The 18502-nt window shown below is 44.6% G+C and overlaps 1 protein-coding gene across 1 annotated transcript in view; it reads left to right on the top strand.

The window, feature by feature from the left end:
* The first annotated feature begins 5157 nt into the window (after positions 1-5157).
* Positions 5158-18502, top strand: part of il7r (interleukin 7 receptor) — a 36232-nt gene continuing 22887 nt past the window's right edge. Inside the window, exon 1 of the mRNA XM_030743046.1 lies at positions 5158-5306. The gene's annotated coding sequence lies outside the window, so the exon portion shown is untranslated. The remainder of the gene's footprint in view (positions 5307-18502) is intronic.

Below are 18502 nucleotides of genomic sequence, written 5' to 3'. Positions count from 1 at the left end.
GTCTGCGTCCCAACTGTAGCTGAGCGAGGCAGTGCTGAAACGCGGCTGCTCTGTGCTCTGACAGACGTGCTCGGCCAGAGAGTGAGCATATTTCTAGTTCGAGGAAAGGGATCTGCTGGCTCAGGGTCAGCGAGCTTTTCTAAAAATTCACAGAGAAACCCAGTGTTTGAATGTGAGACGGGACCAGCAAGAGCTGCGTCACCGCCTGTTCTCTGGAGTCCGCTGTGAGAGCCCAGTCATTTAGATAGGCTAAAATGGTAAATGGACTAGTTCTTATATAATGCTTTTCTACTCAGTCAGAGCACTCAAAGCACTTATACAACACATTTTACATTTACCCATGCACACCCATTTATACAAGCACTTCCATATTACCTAAGCTAAGTGCTTTAATTATCTAACATTCACATACATTCACACTCCGACGGTTACATCGGAGAGCAACTTGGGGTTAAGTATCTTGCCCAAGGATACATTGGCATGTAGCCTGGAGTAGGAATCTAACCCCTGACCTTCCGATCAGTAGGTGACCTGCTGTACCTACTGAGCTACAGCCACAAGTGGTCCCCGCTTAAAATGTGGATGCCTCTCTCTCGGAGGGGAGCTAACGCTGCCTCGGCACATTTTCTGAAGGTGCGAGGAGCGAGAGAAAGCCCAAAAGGCAGCACCAGGTAAGTTCGCAGGTATTTGTTCAAGACTCGCAGGTCGAGAATAGGACGGAGCCCTCCCCCTTTCTTTGGAACGACAAAATAGCAGCTGTACCAACCTTTGCCCGTCTCCGAAGTGGGGACCACTTGTATTGCTTTCTTCTGCAGCAGCGAGTCTATTTCCTCCCTTAGTATTGTCGCTGCTTCGCTTCTTACGGTAGAGCTTATTATACAGCGGAAGCGAGGCGGCCTGGTCCAGAACTGTAACCGGTAACCTGTAGCGACAGTTTTCACCACCCACGGAGAGGGGGCGCAAGCGTGCCACTGAGGGAGGTGGACCGCTAGTCAGCTTACATGCAGCACTGTGGGTGAGGTGATGTCACCCCCCAGTGTGTCTGTTGGAAAAGGAATGACCTGCCTGACTCGGCTCATTTGGCCTGCAGGCTGAGGATTTGCACTTGTTTGCAAATATGCATTCTTTATTGATCGTAGCACAGGAACATGTACACTTATATGGTTTGTAAGAGGCACCTTTATTGGGGCCTAACAATGAAATACAGGAGGAGCACTTGATGTGGTCACCTGAGCATTTAACCCAACCTGAACAGAACTTAAGCAGCACCTTCTGTGCTGCTCCAAGCTGACTGGCATGGAGCAGCGGCTGTGTTCTCGCTAGTGGCACCCCCACAGCAGCTGTGGGTGCCACTCTCTTTCCAGTGGGCAGAGAAACAGTGGGCCTGCAAGAGTTAGCTGCCAACTTGGGCTTCACATCACGTCTGGGGATGATATCACGCAGAGCTTCTGTCTGCTGCTTCCTCAGCTCCAATTTAGGCTGAATAGCTTCGAGTGATGGCCCAAATAATCTGGCAGCAGACACTGGTTTGTCTAGATAAATAGCCCTGTCCCTATCCGGGACATTGGAGAGGGTCAGCCACAGATGCCTCTGAGCCACTACTGTCGAAGCCATCCCTCTGCCCAGGGAGAGCGCTGTGTAGTGTGACACATGGAGAATGTAGTCCGTGGTGACTCTGACCTCATCAAGGAGAGGCACCAGTGGACTGTCTGGGGGAACCAGTGAGCCAAGCTCCGCCACGCACATCACCTGGTACGTCTGGAGCATAGTAGCGGAGCTCATGGCGTGGGCAGCACCTACCTGAGCCCGATAAATTAAGAGCGAATTTCATTTCCTGATCAGTTAGCTGTTTTACAACTACTCTTTCAAGAATCTTTGAGAGAAAAGGAAGGTTGGAGATTGGCCTATAATTAGCTAAGACAGCTGGGTCAGTGATGGCTTTTTAAGTAGCGGTTTAATTACAGCCACCTTGAAGGTCTGTGGTACATAGCCAACTAATAAAGACTGATTGATCATTTTTAAGATTGAAGCATCAATAATTGGAAAGACTTCTTTGAACAGTCTAGTAGGAATGGGATCTAACAAACATGTTGCTGGTTTGGAGGAAGTAACTATTGAAGTTAACTCTGAAAGCTCAACTGGAGCCAAAGAGTCTAAACAAAGCAGTGCTGAAAGCAGCCGAACATGAAGAAGTGATTCCAGTTATCTATGTTCTTGGATACACATGCTGAACTCTTACCTGATATATTCCTTACAGCAATGAAAGCATGTCTACCATAAAGTGCTGCAGAAAAGTTACAGACTAGTGCATAAAAATTCAAGCATCTGGTGCTCCACATTTTGTGCAGGAAGACCCACAAATACTTCACTTAATGTCCCCCAGCAATAAGTTGAAAGTGGAGTTGAGTCAGCTTGAGAAACTTTAAAAAAAAAAAAAAAAAAAAAAACTGCAAACAAAATATAAAAGATGCTATTTGCCCTAGTTCACGTTCAAAGAGAATAAATCAGAAATGACTAAATGAAACCTGATTAATCAACATATTAAGTGCACTTTATTTAAATAGGATTGTTTTCTCAAGTTTGCACCCAAATTATTATTTAGATGAAATATATCTCATTTATTCTGTAACAATAACGTTTGCTCGAACAGGCTGATCGCTGATTTGACAGTCACTGATGGTGGAGGAAAATAAGATTTAATCACCCTGAAATCAAATCATTTCTCCATGTTTCCCTGAGCTTTAAGTGTATAAGTAAATACATCTTAAAACACTTAGAGTTTTGAGTTCAGAGCCTCCCCGCCTTCCCCACAGTATGCACTGACTGTTGGCACAGAAGAAGAGGAGCAGCTCTGTGAATGAGGATGAGGTTTGATTCCCACAGCAGCTCACTGTCAGTTGTGCCAGCTGTGGCCCTGTGAGGCCTTCCGTGGTTTACCTGTCGCTCAGGTGGCTCAAAGCTTCACAGGACACTCGCTGATCAACACATTGTGTCACCGCTGAAGAAAGGGGGGGGATATTTTTATGTAATGAAACAAAGTTAACCAGATATATTCACTATATCTAGTTGTTTGAACCAAAACTATTTTGCACTTTAGATTATTATAAAATAAACAAAAAACAAATTTTTACGAAATCAAGGAATGCAAAAACAGTCAAACCAAGCAAAAATAAAAACTGAAAATAAAAAAAAGCTTAATAAAAATGTAACAAAAAACTAATTTATTTCAATAGCCTTCTTCCTTTACATGGAGTTAATCAATCCTGCATTTTCTTTATTAGAGTTACTAACACTCTGCCTCTACTGTAACTCTTCTTGCTTCAAGAAACAAAAAGAAGTCCAATCGCCCTTTTTCAAGTTCCAGAGATTCTTGGTTCAATTATTCATTATCTGTGTGTGTCAAAAACAAATGTGTGCAAAAAAAAACCACAATAAATAATTCACTGATAATTATCAAACCATAACTGGTATCAGTCTCTAAACAAATGCATCAGTTTTCTTCTACTTGACAAACTTTTTAGGACTATAATGTGACATTGTAGAACATTTAGAAATATCACACAAAGTCCTGCATTTGAGGTTTTACCTGAAAATCTGACGTGATACAGGACAATAAAAATAAATCAGCTGTATTATTATCAAAGATCCATCACAAAAACAGCAGTTTTTACAGTTGTTGTCAATTACTGTTACAATATTACCCAGTTACAGGATTACACTGTTACTGGATTGCATTCTTACAGGATAACACTTTCAATTCCGTTTTATTTATATAGCGCCAAATCACAACAGTCGCCTCAAGGCGCTTTGTATTGTGGGTAAAGACCCTACAATAATTAAGAGAAAACCCAACAGTCAAAACGACCCCCTATGAGCAGCACTTGGTGACAGTGGGAAGGAAAAACTCCCTTTAACAGGAAGAAACCTCCAGCAGAACCAGGCTCAGGGAGGGGGGGTCATCTGCTGTGAGTGGGGAGAGAGAGATTAATAATAACAAATGAGGTGAATGAAAAGAAACAGTGCAATTATGGGAACCCCTCCCACAGCCTAGGCGTATAGAAGAATAACTAAAAGGTGGTTCAGGGTCACCTGATCCAGCTCTAATTATAAGCTTGATCATAAAGAAAAGTTTTAAGCCTAATCTTAAAAATAGAGAGGGTGTCTGTCTCCTGAATCCAAGCTGGAAGCTGGTTCCACAGAAGAGGGGACGGAAAGCTGAAGGCTCTGCCTCCCATTCTACTCTAACCTTAGCCCTCCTAGGAACCACAAGCAAGCCAGCACTGTTACTGGATTACACTTTTGCTGGATTACACTATTACAAGATTAGATCATTGCAGGATTACACTAGAAGATTAAAATGTCACTGCTACAGGATTACAATGTTGCAATATTACACTAGCATTTTCATGCAAAAGTAATTTACATGAAAATGTTCCCAAAAGTTGGAATTTGTAAGTGATTTATTCTTAGAATTTAATTTTTGGAAAGATTCTGTGGTAGAAATGCACATCATACTGAAAGAAGGAAAACTGAGTGAAGCTGGACTGAAAAACAAAGAAACAACACATCTGTTTATGTTCATGGAAACTGTTAAACTTTTTTTTTTTTGTATTTTGTGTTTTCAACAGGAGCAATATGCTCTCCCCAAGCACTGACACATCATCATGGTAACCAGTATAATATAGGTTACAAAGAAGAGCTGCACTTTAAGCCAAACTGTCAGCTTTTTCTAAACTTACCTAAGTGGTATTAATAAGAATGAATAGATAGTGGGAAATGTAAAAATCTATGATGTGCATGTGAGGCAAACTGTGGTCTCAGTCAGTTTGGAAAGGATTCACTCCACCAGTGACCCTCTCCAGCCTCCAGAGGTGGGCTTTTTTACCATTTAAAAGCGGGAAACATTGATTTTCTGTTCATGGAAAAAATAAACAGTACACATGAGACCAGACAGATAAATATTTATGTCCAAGAACATGAAACAATAGATAAGAAGTTGCAACTGTATCATGACCTGCCCTGAGACTGCATTGAATTATCACAAACTAATCCAAGGACTCTGTTTGTGCTTGTAGTGCAGGGGATTTTCAGGATTGGAGGATTGCAGGAATGCTGTCTCAGATTGTTCCTGTTTGCCAGTTTCTGTGCAGGGAGGAACACATGCCATTGCGTAAAAATCTCCTTTTGTGTGTGTTGTAATTTCCCAGATAGAATAACTTTCATTTCTCAGATGAAGAATACTCTGACCAGGCTCAAAACAAAGCTGCTTTAGGCTTTATTCAAACCCACAGACACCGATTCTGCAGGTATGTGTGCTTCTTTAATCCTGATCAACAGCTTTTTTCTAATGATCAGTGTGCCTTTTAATGTGACAAATCTGCATTAGTGTGCTACTGAAATGGGCATCTGAATACTTGCATTTCTGTCCCATCAAGCTCGGTGGGAGGACGTGGTGCTGGACTGCTGCTGTTTTCAGTTTGTAGTTATGTGCTTCTTAGCTTTATCATGCATGTTATTTAATAAAATTGTGTTCAGTGACATTACTGAGAAGTTACACATGTATAGCAACAACAGTGCTCTGGGCTCAGTGAGAGTTTAGAGGCCACGATGAACATGCAGAGCAGGAGGATGACTCCTTCACAGGTGAATCTGACCTCCTGAATAAGTGAAAGCTTACCTACTATTCAGAAGCAAAAACTAAAAACCTTATGAGTGCATTTTTCCATCTGTTAGTACTGAAGAGTCTCCCAGCAGATTTTGTGTGTGTGTGTGTGTGTGTGTGTGTGTGTGTGTGTGTGTGTGTGTGTGTGTGTGTGTGTGTGTGTGTGTGTGTGTGTGTGTGTGTGTGTGTGTGTGTGTGAGAGAGCAAGAGAGAGAGCAAGGGCATTATTTCTATGTTTGTGGTGCAGAAACAAAAGTTTCAGAGCATCTCCCTGCAACTGAATGAAACCTGCAGCTGTATGGAAGCTGGTCTGGTCAGCGTCCAGCAAAACCTGCCAGTGGAGTTTCACTGCACTTGTGTTTCACTTCACTGGAGCTGCTTGTTGTTTTCAAAAGGATGAAGACAAATTATGAGGGAGGAAGAGGATGTGGTGACAAGTCATTTCTGAACAAGCCTAACCCTGCGTGTTTGCACAACGTGCAACACCTTTCTACAGAAATTCACTGTTAGCTCTGCAGTCACACTCTGGCTGACACGCACTGAAGTGATGAGGACGTGAAGAAGAAGAAAAAAGTGCAAACAAGACACGAGGTGCAAGCAGGAAGCAGCGTTTGTACTGAGGCTGCATGGAGGACACATTCATGTGGCTGTTGTAGCCCTGGCTTCAAAGACTCACTCATTTTGGTGTGGCTTCACTCAAATTCAGCACCATGAGATTTTACACTGTGGTTTCATGTATGGGTGTAGGTGTAAAGACATAAATAGCTGTACGTTCTGCAGGTATATGTGGAGACAGGTATGCGTATGTATGGGAAAGAAATCCTGAATGTGCAGTGTTTGTCACAGATCTGCAGTCAGTGACCTCCTGAGGGCCCCTGTACATGTGGGTGTCATCATTTCCACAGAACTGCAGAGAAAACAGCTCACATGATGAGTTTCATTCATCAGATATCCAAGTCACACAAAACTCACAGATTCATCAGCAGTTCAGTAAAGATTTGTGGGTAAAAGGAAGCTTTTGTTCAAAGTTAACCTTTGACCTGTTTGTGTTTTGACTTTGGGGCTTTTTCCCCTCTGAAATGTTTTAAATTAATTATTTATTAGAGATGATTGTTGACAAAGGTTCTTCCTTTCTCATGGGGCAACACACCCACACTGACGTTTTTCTGTTTATTAAAGCACCCTGCTTTAACTTTAACTGCAGCTTCCACCATGTCAGCTGCTTGAAGACATATTTCAGGTTTTTCCTGCATTTATCTACAGTTACTTCAGTCACAAGCTCACCTTACATGAGCACAGGGCTTATCTATGAGCTGATCAGCTGATTTTATGTTTAACGCATGGGTGACCTATTCATTTTCCCAGAACCACATAAGAAACTGAGACCCAGACCAATAATGAAATAATTTCCCAGCAAACATGTCCATGCTGGCCCACAGTGGGTATGGACTGAGTTAATTTCGTTGATTAAATATTTTCGGCATAGGTTTCATCAACGACCCTTTTTTTCCATGACGAAAATGAGACGATAACTAAATTAAAACCACCTAAACGGATAAAAACGATGACGATTCATCAAGACAAAACCATTTTCGAAAGTGTAAATTAATTTTCTTGTGAAATTAATTTACACTTTCATCAAGACAAAAGCGTCAATTAGTTAATTTAGTTATCGTCTCATTTTCGTCATGAAAAAAAGGGTTGTTGACGAAACCTATGACAAAAATATTTTGTCAGCAAAATTAACACTGATCCCATGCAGGCCCACAAAGGTCACACCACACAGAGCCCACAGCACCTCTGCCTTTTGGGGCTCTTCTATGACTTTTCTATGTGTCAGCCCACAGTTCAGCCACACCTAGTAATGAAAGAAATTCCTGCTTTGCGTGTGAGAGGAGACGTAAATCTTTGGACTGTTGTGGCCTTAAACATCTGCCACATCAACTACGTGAATAAGGGAGAGGATGAAAGTAGCTTTTTTTGGGAGCAACATTCTTGTCCACAGTCCATTACAACTGATGGCATTAATGTACCATTGTCCACATGTGGGCCCCAGTTGGGCAGCCACTGTGGGGCACATCTGGGCTCTGCACCTGTAACAAAACATAGAGATATTAGTATCATTTTATTACATTAAAATTGCAGAAACACTTTAATCAGACACACTTAACAGTTGCTATCACATCCAGGGGGCCAAGATGTGTTAAGATAAGATGTCCTTATTGTCATTGCACAATGCAATGAAATTTTGTTGGAGCCATCCTCCAGGTGCTGACATAATAAATACAAAATAAAAAATTATATATATATATATATATATGGATCTGGTATTTTGGTATTTACAGTGAAAATGGCAACAAGCTGTTTATTGACACAAATCTGAGTGCAGTGTGTTGAAGTGGCACAGTGGATGTGAAGGTGGAGCTGTAGTCTGTTGGGCCTATTATTGTCAGTGTTCAGTAGTGTAACAGCTCTGTGGTAAAAACTGCTTTTGTTTATCTTAAGGTCTGGGTGTACAGTGTCCTGTAGCGCCTCCCAGAAGGCAGGGGGGGTGCAGATGCAGTGTCTGGGGTGTGTGCTGTCCCTGATTATGGCTGTGACCTGCCTGGTGTAGCAGGTCCTGTATATGTCCTCTAGTCCTCATAGCAGTCTTGATAATGCGGTGGAGAGCTTTCCTTTTGTCTGCAGTGCAGCCAGAGGACCGCACTGAGATACAGTACATGAGGACGGACTCGATGGCTGACCCGTAGAAGCTCACCAGCAGCTGTTGTGGGAGTCGCATTCTCTACAAGTGAAAACCTCTGGAGGCCTTTCTTGACCGTCACTGTGGTGTTGACGGTCCAGGTCATTTCGTGGCTGATGTTGACCCCGAGGTATTTGATGGTCTGCATGGCCTCCACTCTCTCTCCGCTAACTGTGATCAGGCGATGGACAACGGGCCTCAGTCTCCTGAAGTCCAGGATCAGCTTCTTCATCTTTGCCTGCCATATACAGGTGCTGGTCATAAAATTAGAATATCATGAATATATCAGTCTGTGTGTAATGAATGAATATAATATAAAAGTTTCACTTTTTGAATAGAATTGCTGAAATAAATCAACTTTTTCATGATATTCTAATTTTACGACCAGCACCTGTACATATGGACAGGTTAAGACATAGGTTTTCTTTTCTTTTTTTTTTTTTAAAGCCTTCATTCAAATTATTTGGCAAATAAATAGTTACATCACAACATGAATTCACAGTATATATTCATCATTACATTCCTTATATATATATATATATATATATATATATATATATATATATATATATATATATATATATATATATATATATTAGGGCTGCAACGATTCATCGATTAACTCGATTAAATCGATTCTAAAAATTTATCGACACAAATTTACTGTGTCGATGCTTCGTTTAAACTCTGCAGCGCTCAGCTGTCTCGGTGTAAGCGGCGCTCCTCACTAGCATTAGCAGCATTAGTGCTGACGTTTTTTTGTGGGTTTATTGGGGGCTGGCAAACCAACATAGAACTGCATTACCGCCACCTACTGGACTGGAGTGTGAATCACTCACGTATACACAAGCACACATTCTAAAAAGCTCTCCGTCGCTGCGATGGATTTCCTTTAACACAGAGTGGATCATCTAGAGTTGCCACCTGTCTCGTAAAATACAGAACCCCGTATGTTACGGGACTCTGTGGAATACAGCTCCGTAACATGCCGTGTTCCGTACTTTACGGGACGGGTGGCAACTGTCGCTGACATGCATTTCCACGCCTCCACTGCTCTCTGTGTGTCTGTGTGTGTTGTGCTCGCTGAGAATTTCAGCTGCTATTTTTGTCTTTACTTCAGCTGTAGCTACCAGAACTAGTTTGCTAGTGAGCGCGGGCCATTAGCACTAGCGATGGTTCGGTACCGGAAGGCCCGCCCCCCAGGACCGAGAGGCTCCTTCAAAATATTTTTTATACTTTAATCCCTTATTAGTGACTAAATATAGACCTGCAGTAGAAACGTATTTTCGAGAATGCTTGTGAATACAAAGCATTACACCATTACTCACACATGGGCCATGGCTCCCGCAGCCACTAGTTTTTCAAAACACTCATAGCAGTCAGCGGTTTTCACTGCGCAAGCGCAAAGAGGCGAAGCTGTGACGGTGAGCTCAAGTAGTGAAAAAGGAAACGTTTTTCCAGCGTCCAAAACAGCAGCTTTTTCTTTTAGTAACCACCATTAAATCTGTGAAACAGCTGGAGGTCCTTCATCAAGCACCTGATCAGCAAGTGTTAAGGTGAAGAAAAGAGAACTTTGTAGCTGCTCCATTCACCGCTGTTTGTTCATATGGCGAGAAACTGCAGTACGGAAGTTAAAATATGCAGATAAACTGTTAATAAAAAAAAGTATTTCTTATCCGATTACTCGATTAATCGCTGGAATAATCGATAGAATACTCGATTACTAAAATAATCGTTTTATGCAGCCCTAATATATATATATATATAAAGAATTAATTATGGGATTTTTTATATATAAATCCCAGCTCGCCCCTACGGGCAGTCTATTTTGCCCTCCAAGCTCAGGTCCTCTATCAGAGGCCTGGGTGCTTGAGGGTCTTAGGTGTTCCCAGGATTGCACTCTTCTGGACAGAGATCTCAGATGTTGTTCCAGAAATCTGCTGGAGCCGCTCTCCGAGTTTGAGGGTCACTGCCCCTTCCACATCCTTTCCAGCTCCTCTCTGAGCCCTTGGTATTTGTCGAGCTTCTCGTGTTCCTTCTTCTTGATGTTCCCGTCACTTGGTAATGCAAGGTCTATCACCACGACTTTCTTCCTTTGTTTGTCCACCACTACGATGTCCAGTTGGTTAGCCATCACAAGTTTGTCTGTCTGTATCTGGAAGTCCCACAGGATCTTAGATTAGATTCAACTTATTGTCATTATGCGCACAAGGTACATAATGAAATGATCGTTCCAGATCACTCATCCAGAGACGAGCATCTGCGGTCATGCAACCAGAGACCGGCGCTACTGTTAGGCAATGTTAAGTGTCTTGCCCAAATACACAACGCAGCACAGTGACAGGGGCTCGAACCTGCAACCTTCTGGCTACAAGGCAAGCGCCTACCCACTGCGCCACTGCCACTGTCTGCACTGTCTGATATTAGCTCTGTTGTTCTCAACCACCCTTGGGGGCGTGTCCATTTTGACCTCAGGACTTCCAGGTCATACTCGGCACAGATGTTCCTGTATACGATGCCGGCCACTTGGTTATGGCGTTCCATGTATGCCCTGCCTGCTAGCATCTTGCACCCTGCTGTTATGTGCTGGATTGTCTCAGGAGCATCTCTGCACAGCCTGCACCTGGGGTCTTGCCTGGTGTGGTACACCCCAGCCTCTACTCAGAGCTTGCTCTTGTGCTGCCATGATTAGTGCCTCTGTGCTGTCTGTCAGTCCAGCCTTGTCCAGCCATTGGTAGGATTTCTCTATGTCAGCCACTTCTTCTATCTGCCGGTGGTACATGCCATACAGAGGCCTGTCCTTCCATGATGGTTCCTGTTCTTCGTCCTCTTCTTTCTCAGGTTTCTGCTGCCTGAGGTACTCACTAAGCACATGATCCTTTGTGGCCATCTTCCTGATGTATTCATTGATCTTCATTGATTCATCTAGGACAGCGGTTCTGACACTCACTAGTCCTCAGCCACCTTCTGTCATGATATTAGTTTCTATTGTATATCTAGAGTTATGGTAGTTTGGTTGTAGGGCCACTGGGGGCACTAGGAACGGAGGAGGGGCAAACGAGAAGAAGAGGGAGTTTTGTTTTGTTGTGGATATACGTTGCTATGGTGGAATAAAAGATGGAGGCTCCTCCTTGACTGCGATCTCTTGTGTCGTCCCTCACAACATGACATGGTGTCAGAACTAAGGACTTTACGCCTACTTTGAGAGCACGATGGCAAAGTTTGGACCTCCGGAGCCGTTTGATTTTACGCAGCCTGCGGAGTGGCCGATATGGCGGCAGAGATTCTCCCGTTTCAGAGTCACGTTGAAACTCAACAAGGAGAGTGGCGAAGAGCAGGTAAAGTGCTGTACTCTATGGGGAGGGATGCCGAACCTATTTATGGCTCTTTCGTGTTTCCCGCTGCAACAGAGGCCATGCCACATCCAGAGTATGAGTTCGCTCTAGTGATACAGAAGTTTGACGAACACTTTGTTCCGAAAAGAAACGTCATCCATGACCGCGCCTGTTTTCACAAAAGGAGTCAGCGGGCCGGAGAGACAGTGGAAGCTTTCGTGCGGAGCCTATACGAGCTCGCGCAGCACTGCGAGTTTGGTGCGGGGAAGGACGAACAGATTTAGGACCGGATCGTCATCGGAATAGTAGATAAAGAGATTTCCCAAAGGCTCCAATTAGAGGCGGACCTGACTCTGGAGAGAGCCATCCAGCTTGCACGTCAGAGCGAACAGGTGAAGCAGCAAAGTGCAGAGCGCGTGGAAACTACAGTGAATGAGGTGAGACAGAAACGGTTCAGCAGCATAAAGAGAAACTATGACAAACCACGGCAGCCACAAGCACAGAAATACGGTGAAAACAAACAGAACTGCCAGAGATGCAATAGGATGCATGACAAAAAAGAAAACTGCCCAGCCCGAAACAAAAGATGCAGAAAGTGCAACATGATGGGACATTTCGAGGCTGCATGTAAAACTAAAATGCTAAAGGAAGTAAGAGCCGAAGCTGTTATGGATTCAGATGAGGATTCGTTTTTTATTGGCGAACTGTTCCTAAGAGCAACGGTAAAGTCAAATGTCATTGAGGAGCCAGATTCAGATATCGAATGGGACATTGAACTACTGGTGAATGGCAGCCTGGTGGATTTTAAAATTGATACCACGGTCATGACAAAAACTACCTTCAACAATCTACAGCAAAAACCAAAACTGAGCAAGTCCAGATCAACAGTGTACAGCCCAGGTGGGAAGGTCATTTGCATGGGCAAGTTCCTCGCTACCACAAAGGTCAGGGATACCAGTATTGGATTACAGTTATTAAAGGACAGTTTGTCGGTAACCTATTGGGCAGGACAGTGGCAAAACGCATAGGACTGGTCAAACGAGTCAACGCTATTGGTAGTGATTATATCCCATGTGACGTGTTTGGGGAAATAGGACTACTGAACTGCAATCCCATTAAAATTGAGCTGACTGAGGAGGCAATTCCCTACAGCGTCAGTACGCCACGCAGAGTTCCTTTTCCCCTCCTCCCTAAAGTTGAGAAGGAGCTGAAGCGCATGCTCAGTCTGGGGATTATTGAGGAGGTTACTGAACCGACAGACTGGTGTGCCCCAATGGTGCCTGTTCCAAAACGCAACAAGGATGAGGTCAGAGTGTGCGTAAATTTAAAGCGCTTGAACAAGGGAGTGAAGCATGAACGTTACATTTTGCCTACACTGGATGACATAACACCTAAGCTGGCCAAAGCCAAGGTTTTCTCCACTCTGGACGCCTCTAGTGGGTTCTGGCAAATTCCATTGGACCCCAGCTGCCAAAGACTGACCACATTCATCACCCCAATGGGCCGTTTTTGCTTCAAATGCCTGTCATTTGGGATTACATCAGCTCCTGAGATCTTCCAACGGCTGATGAGTAATCTGCTCAAAGATCTGGAGGGGACCGTTGTCATGATGGACGACATCCTGGTTTATGGATCTACTAAGGAGCAGCATGATCACCGTCTGGAGGTGGTTTTGCGGGCAGTCAAAGCGTCTGGTCTCAGGCTGAATAGAGCCAAGTGCCACTTTGGGAAAACTGAACTGCAGTTCTTTGGACACATCATTAGCGCAGATGGTGTGAAGCCTGATGAGAGCAAGGTGGACGCTATTGCCAAGATGCCCCGCCCTTCAAACGTGGAGCAGCTGCGGCAAGTGCTTGGACTAGTTAACTATGTTGGAAAATTTCTGCCAGGCCTGTCCACAGTGCTGTATCCACTGACTAACTTGCTCAAGAAAGAGACTGTATGGGTTTGGGGTGAGCCCCAGGAGCGAGCGTTCAACAAGGCCAAAGCAATGCTCATAGCAGCACCAGCCCTTTGCTACTACGATGCCAACAAACCAACAGTGGTCAGCGCTGACGCCAGCAGCTATGGCCTCGGTGCTGCCCTGTTACAAGACCATGATGGAGAGCTGCGGCCCGTTGCCTTTTGCTCACGCACACTCACTAATTGTCACGTTTCGCTGGTGCAGGCAAGGCGGAGGACCCCAGTGCAGGACTCAGAGGCAAAGCTTATTTTAGCTTGGAACTTTAATTAATAAGTCTGGACAGGTGCCAGCAGTACATGTAACTAAACTTGAACATAAACAAAAGCATAACTATGGACATAAGACAAGAACATAGCATGAAACATAAAGCACGCAGCTGGGCAGTGAAGACAACACTAACCCTCGGACGACAAGGACACGACCAAGAACAAAGCAAACCCAGGGGCTTAAATACATACAGAAGGTACTGGTGGGTAACAAGAAACAGCTGGGGAACACAGGGCACAGGTGAACAGAATCTACCTAATAAACAAGGGAAGCAAAACTAGACAGGACACACAGGGAGTACTAAACTATCAAACTAAAAACAGGAAGTAAACAAAGACACCAATGCAGACTTAACAGACTGACAAAAGGAGTGAGAACATGACCAACTAAACCAGACCTGGGACAAAGGAGAGACACTAAGAAACACAGAACTAAACCAAAGGGAACCTAAATACAAGAGGGTCATGACTTACACACACACGGGAGTATAGGGAAAACAGAACATGAGAAACCAAAACAGAAAACAAAGAAACTAAGATTCAAATACTAAACTATAACCAAAACTAGAAATAAAACAGAACTTCACAATTAGAAACCAAAACACTGGGCCACCGGCCCAGGATCATGACACTGATGCGGAGAAGAGGTATTCACAGATCGAAAAGGAGTGTCTGGCGTGTGTCTGGGCCTGTGAACTTTTCGCCCGCTACATCTAAGGGATGGGCCATGTCAGATTACAAACTGACCACAAGCCACTGGTGCCATTGGTTAACTCATACGACCTTGACAAAACACCACTAAGATGCCAGAGACTACTTATGCGTCTGATGAGATTCAATGTCACAGCAGAACATGTTCCTGGTAAGCAGCTCGTTGTCGCTGACACACTTTCTAGAAACCCATTGGAAAACAGTAACGTGCCGGAAACCGAAACACAGGTAAAGGCATATGTCAACACTATGGTGGCTAGCAAACCAATCAAGTCACCCAAGCTGGAGGAAATCCGCCGGACCACACGAAAAGATCTCGAACTTCAAAAGATAATCATGTTCGTCAGAAAGGGGTGGCCGCGCAACATGGCGGAGGGCACATCACTGCATGGATACCATGCAGCCAGGAGTCACCTATCAGAGTCGAATGGGCTGGTCCTTTATGACGACCGTATTGTGGTTCCAACAGCGCTCCGAGCTGGTGTCCTGGACCAGCTGCATGAAGGGCACCAGGGCCTCACAAAGTGTCGGGAACGAGCTAAGTTGACAGTGTGGTGGCCGAAGATTGGAGCACAGATCATGAAAAAAGTGAGGTCATGTGATTTTTGCAGGGAGCACAGACCTACACAGAGACGAGAACCACTGGTGACAACTTCCCTACCTAATGGTCCATGGCAGAGAATTGGGGCGGACCTCTTTGTGCTGGAGGGTAAGACATATCTTGTTGCTGTTGATTATTATTCCAGAGACATCGAAATTGCTTCCCTTACCACCAGTTCCAGCAACCAGGTCATCAACAAGCTCAAACACATGTTTGTGAGATGGGGCATCCCGCTTGAACTGGTCAGCAACAATGGGACGCAATTTACATCGGCAGAGTTCCAAGAGTTCAAACAGAAGTATGGGTTCACTCACATAACCTCCAGCCCCCATTACCCCCAATCTAATGGAGCTGCAGAAAGGGCCGTCCAGACTGCCAAATACATCCTCAAACAGCCGGACCCCTGCTTAGCCCTTATGAGTTATCGCTCCACACCAACGATGGCAACAGGTGCCAGTCCAGCACAACTCATGACAGGCCGACAAATCCATACTACGGTTCCTGTCCTGGAAAAGAGACTAATGGCAAGCCCAGTCAACCCAGATCAAGTCTACCTAAAGGATGCCATGGCAAAAGATTCTTACAGATTCTTCTACAACCGCAGACATTCAGCACGTGCACTTCCTCAACTTCACCCTGGTCAAAACGTTACAGTGAAGCTTGATGGGGAAAAAGGGTGGACAAGACCTGCCAAGGTCATCAGCAGATCCAAGGAGCCGAGATCCTACCTGGTGGAGATGGCCAACAGGAACGTGGTGCGTCGCAACAGGCGTCACCTTCAGGTGGTTCCTGGGACGGAAACTCCTGCGGAGCAACATAGCACTGAGCCCATAGTGCTACAGCAGGACTGCAGACCCCCAGCTATGGATGTGGCTACTCCATCGGAACCACTGATGAACCGGTCAGCAGCAGGCCCTTCCCCAGGGCCTCCCTTTTCACCGTCTACTCCTGTGAGAACGACGTCCAGGGGCCACGAAGTAAAACTGCCTCTTAGATTCAGAGACTAATAAGTTCAAAGGGCATAATAATCCCTACCGGGGCTGAGGGCAGTCTACCCCTGTGATGTCCCGTGTCATCTCACATATGGTTTGCTTCAAAAAAAAAAAAAAAAGGAAAAAAAAAACAAACAAACAATGGAACAGAAAAGTTATGTTGTGTGTAAAGCTGTTCTTCTGAAAACTGAGTCGTTATGTTCGAAAGAAACAGTTAAGTGTTGTTAGGCTTGAAAGAAATGTGACATCCCTTTAAAAAAAAAAAAAAAAAAACGGTAAAGAGCAAGTAATTGACATTAGAGAAATGGACCGTTTAAGATGGTGAGCTAATTTGTTGAGGTTAGGGATCTTGCTATGTTCAACTTTAAAAAGGGGGAGATGTCATGATATTAGTTTCTATTGTATATCTAGAGTTACGGTAGTTTGGTTGTAGGGCCACTGGGGGCACTAGGAACGGAGGAGGGGCAGACGAGAAGAAGAGGGAGTTTTGTTTTGTTGTGGATATACGTTGCTATGGTGGAATAAAAGATGGAGGCTCCTCCTTGACTGCGATCTCTTGTGTCGTCCCTCACAACATGACACCTTCCTTCCACTTAGTGTACAGTCTCAGGATGCTGGATTTGCAAGAAAGAAGTGTGATTTTGTGATTTTTTTCAGCCGATCAAAAGTTTAAGATCATAGCCTTTAAAAGCCAAAAGCTGTGCAAAAATTTGGATTCCATGTCATTTTCTGTCAAGTCTTTACACTGTCAAGACGTCCTGACGGCAAAAGCAAAAAAGCTCACTTACTTTGAACGTGGTAAGATTGTTGAGCTGCATAAGCAAGGCCTCTCACAACGTGCCATCGCTGCTGAGGTTGGACGCAGTAAGACAGTTATTTTGCATTTTTTAAATGATCCTGAGGGTTATGGAACAAAATTCAAGTGGTAGACCCAAAAAAATTTCACCAGCGCTGAGCCGCAGGATCCGATTGGCTGTCTGTCAAGACACGGAACGATCCTCTACTCAAATTAAGGCCATTACTGGTGCTGACTGCAGCCCAATAACCATGGGACATTGAAAGGTGATTAAGATTAAGATTTAAGATTAAGATAGTGTTTATTTGTCACATGCACAGTTATACACAGTACAATGCACAGTGAAATGTATTTTGTACCTGCAACCATATATACACACACATATAAATAAGAAGAATAAAAAAAAAAAAAAGTAATTCACACTATACACTATACTCTATATACTATACACTATACACACTTTTATAAATTATAATATTTACATTGTGCAATAATGGTCCAGTTAGGGCTCAGAGTTGAGCAGACAGATGGCTTGTGGGTAAAAACTCTTCTTCAACCTTTCAGTCTTAGCCCTCAGGCAGCGGTAACGCCGGCCTGATGGGAGCAGGGAGAAGAGAGAGCGTCTGGGGTGGCTGGGCTGTTTTAGGATCTTCATGGCCCTCAGCCTGCACTGCTTGGTGTAAATGTCCTGCAGGTTGGGGAGGGTGGTTCTGATGGTCCGTTCAGCTGAACGAACCACCCTTTTTAGGGCCATGAAGTCCTGCTTGGTGCAGTTTCCCATCCAGGTGGTGATGCTCCCACGCACGATGCTCTCAATGGTGCAGGTGTAAAAGTTCCTGAGCACCTTGAGTGGGAGCTTGAAGTCTCTCAGCCGCCTGAGGAGGTAGAGACGCTGTCTGGCCTTCTTCACAGTGATGTTTATGTGATGAGTCCAGGACAGGTCCTGTGAGATGGTCACTCCCAGGTATTTGAAAGTGTCCACTCTTTCCACCTCAGCACCACTGATGACAAGTGGATGGTAGTCCCTCTGCTGCTTCCTGCTGAAGTCCACGATCAGTTCCTTTGTTTTGCTGACGTTGAGCAGGAGGTGGTTCTCCTGGCACCAGTTCTCCAGGCGGGAGACCTCTCTCCTGTAGGCTGTCTCCTCATTGTGAGAGATTAGTCCCACAACAGCAGTGTCGTCAGCAAACTTGATGATGACGTTGGACTCTGACGTGGCCTCGCAGTCATGGGTGTACAGTGAGTACAGCAGAGGGCTGAGCACACAGCCTTGGGGGGATCCAGTGTTGAGGGTGAGGGAGGATGAGGTGAGGTGACCCACTCGTACCACCTGTGGTCTGCTGGTCAGGAAGCTGTGAACCCACCTGCACAGGGATGGGCCCAGGCCCAGGTCCAGCAGCTTAGAGACCAGCCTGGAGGGAACTATGGTGTTG

Source organism: Archocentrus centrarchus, chromosome 12, assembly GCF_007364275.1.
Source record: "Archocentrus centrarchus isolate MPI-CPG fArcCen1 chromosome 12, fArcCen1, whole genome shotgun sequence".
Lineage (NCBI taxonomy): Eukaryota > Metazoa > Chordata > Actinopteri > Cichliformes > Cichlidae > Archocentrus > Archocentrus centrarchus.
The sequence above is the reverse complement of the archived record's forward strand: the minus strand, read 5'-3'. Positions and strand labels throughout refer to the sequence as shown.